This window comes from Eptesicus fuscus, chromosome 7 (genome assembly GCF_027574615.1).
Source record: "Eptesicus fuscus isolate TK198812 chromosome 7, DD_ASM_mEF_20220401, whole genome shotgun sequence".
In the NCBI taxonomy this organism is placed as follows: domain Eukaryota; kingdom Metazoa; phylum Chordata; class Mammalia; order Chiroptera; family Vespertilionidae; genus Eptesicus; species Eptesicus fuscus.
Window position 1 is genome coordinate 28,962,618 of NC_072479.1, and position 3,635 is coordinate 28,966,252.

Below are 3,635 nucleotides of genomic sequence, written 5' to 3' on the forward strand. Positions count from 1 at the left end.
AGCTAAATGGAGAAGCAAAGGATAAAGTCTCCAATATAAAAATGGACTAAAGATATGAGTTGGTAATTCACCAAAAATGTTATAAATGGGCAGTCAACTTATGAAAAAACAATTAACTTTATCAGTAAATAGAGCTAATAGTTAAAATAAGATTCTATTTTAAGTCATAATATCTAATCTAATAATAGACAAATATGCAAATTGACCGCACCTTCGCTACACCTAAGCCACGGCCACCGACCAATCAGGACGAGTATGCAAATTACCCCAACAAAGATGGCGGCTAATTTGCATATCAAGACAGCGTCGAAAGAAGCTAAGAGCTGCAGAAGGGAGTAAAGCTTTGAAGAAGCAAGCAAGCCGGGGTGGGGGAGGAGAAGGGAGGAGCGAAGTCAGGGCCGGGGACGAAGGGAAACTCGGGCGGGCTGGAGGAGAAGGCGGGGCGGGCAACAAGGGCGGAGCGGAGGCGGGGCCAAAGGGAAACTCAGGCGGGCTGGAGGAGAAGGTGAGGCGGGCGACAAGGGAGGAACGGAGGCGGGGTAGAGTGCAGCAGGAAATCCTATTGCAGGATTTTTCCTGCAACGGGAACGATAGTTAACAAATAATTCTTAAATTATTAGAGACCCGGTGCACGAAATTCATGCACAGGTAGGATCCCTAGGCCTGGCCGGTGATCAGGGCCAATGAGGTTCCCCACGTCCCCGCCTCCCCACCTCCTCCTTCCCTCACTCCCTCAGTGCCCTGCTGCTGTCGCTGTCACCCACTATGTTTCGCACCGCCTCTTGGTGGTCAGCGCATGTCATAGAGAGCAATTGAACTCCCGGTCTCCCAGTCAAACTTCCAAGGGGACACTTTGCATATTAGCCTTTTATATATATAGATAATGTTGATATCTTTTGAAAGGTGACAAAAGAGATACTCATACACTGATGGAAACAGGTTTGGAGAGAAATTTGGCAAGATAATTTTAAAAATTCTGATAATTCATACTATTCAACTATTTCTACCTCTTGGCACTTATCTCTAGGAAATAAATCAGAGATTCACACAAACATGTATATACAAAGATGTCCATATCAGCGTTATTTATAATAATAATAAATCAGTAATGGAATAAATATGCAAATGTAGACATTAAATGCATAAATTTTGGTGTATTTGTGAGAAAGTAAAACATAACTAAAAATCATGTTTTCCAAGGAAAGTTAGAAACATGTACAACAAAATGTGAAGCTTTTTACTAGCTCATAGACACACCAAAAATTATTTTTTAAATAATTTAAAAGTTTTCTATTTTCTGATTTTTTAATAAAGAAACAATAAATTCTACTTTAAAAAAAAATCCTCATTCTAGGATATATTTTATTATTGATTTGAGAAAGAGAGAAAAACATTGGTTGCCTCTGGTACACTACTAGTCCAGGGATCAAACCTTCCACCATGGACGATGTTCCAACCAACCAAGCCACGCTGGCCAGGGCAATAGATTCTACTTTTAAAAAAGCTATTTCAATAGTGAAGTACAGTATTATTGAATGAGACTGGTAGTAATAAGAACAGAAGTACAAAGATATGAGAATCTTTTTGTGGGAAAAACTAACAAAATTCAGTGGCTTACTGTACTACATCAAGAGAGGAATGGATCAGATTTAGCATCTGGATGATGAGTAAAATAGTAGAGCTATGATTAAAACAGAAATGACTCTTTTGGGAGGAAGGTAAAAAGTCTAGTGTTGGAAATGTTTAAAGAAAACTATTCCGTATTCTACAGGATAAATAAGACGCAAGCTTGGTGAAAAGGTCAGGTGGGAAAATTTAAGGAAGAAAAGAATACAAAGAAAGAATAGAAGACTCATGACTGGAGCTAAAGTCCTACTAGTCCAAAGCTTGTTTTCAACATTTTCAATAACAGAGATGATAGGATTTGTATTTAAAGTCAGTAACTAGAAGATTAATGTTTTTTACATCCACATATACACTTACTGGATGAGATTAGAAATTAACTTGTTTAAAGCTATTTTACTTTAGTCTGGGCACTGTGGCTTTAGTGAGGTGTCATGCCAGATATAATTTAATTATGTAGGTATTTGAGACAAATCTTGTGATATTTCTGGCTTATACTTCAAAAAAACAAGATATATATATATATATATATATTTAATTTCCACATTGTGCTTCTTTGGTTACTTATTCAACTGGTTTGATTTTGAAACTAATATCTTATGACTGTACTTTACATCAAAGATATGAAGAATGTTAATTGGAGACAATTTGTTCTACTGGTTCAATACAGGAGGGCCTATAAAACCTACTTCTGGAACTTCTCTTCATAATCATTCATTATTCTTTATTGAAATTATTTCTAATCACATATATGTAAAAGATCCAAGCAGTGTTGGGGATTTTAAAGGAAAATTATTTTATTTAAAATTATTTCCAATATAGTGGTATATTATTTATTACAAAAAAATTATAAAATAAAGGCCTATTTATCTTCCATTCAAATATAAGGTAGGAACAGTCAGTCTATTATTCTTCCTGTCCTATTGCAGATTGATAATGAGTTCCCCAATAAATAATTATTGAATGAATGGATGTATCTTTTACCATCTCAATAAAAGGTACATATTGTGTGATTTTTTATAATATGAAAGGCATGATAATAAAATATTATATTCCCACATCAAACTATTAGACTTTTATTCTAAATACATATGTACCTACCACCTAGATTATTTGATTGACTTCTTGCTATACTTACTGATCACATAATTATCTATCCATCCCACTATTCACTTATCACTCCATCTTATTTTTTAATGCTTTTACAAATAACTTGCATACATCAGTACTTTCCTCCAATGTTTAAGCATGCATATCATTATCTCGAGTTTAATATTTTATAGGATTATTTTTTTCTCTTGAGCTACAATTTACATACAAAATTTACATACAATGAAATGCAAAAATGTTAAGTGTGTATTTAGTAAGTTTAGGTACCATTCACAATACATATGCTGTGCAAACCCAAATTCCTAGCAAGATACAGAGAATTACTATAACCCCAGAAAGTTCCTTTATGCTTCTCTCAATCCACTACCTCAGAAACACCCACTATTTTATTTTCATTGATTGCTTTTTCTACTATATCATTTCATGTAGAACATACAACATTGACTCTTTTGTGTAAGATTTCTTTCACTCAGAACTGTGTATTTGAGATCCCATGTTGCTGCCTTCCTTTGTATTGCTGAATAGTATTCCACTGCGTGAATAAGCCAGTTTCTTTATCTGTTCTCCTATTGCTGGGTAGGGAGGTTGTTTCTAGTTTTGAGCTAGAATAAGCAGCTATGAATGTAGTTGTGTGTTTTTTATGTTTGTGTGTTTGTGTGTGTGGGTGTGAACATGTGCTTTCATTTCTCTTGAATAAATTCTGGACCACAACGTGGGTAGGTGTATGTGTAATTTTATAACTATTGGCAGATCTTTTTCAAACTGGCTGTTCTATTTTTCACTTCCACCAATGATGTATGAGAGCTCATTTTGGTCCTCATTCTTACTCTCATTTGATGCTGTCAGTCTTTGTAATGTGAGATATTCTGATAGATGTAGATTTTTAAAATGACACTTGAATT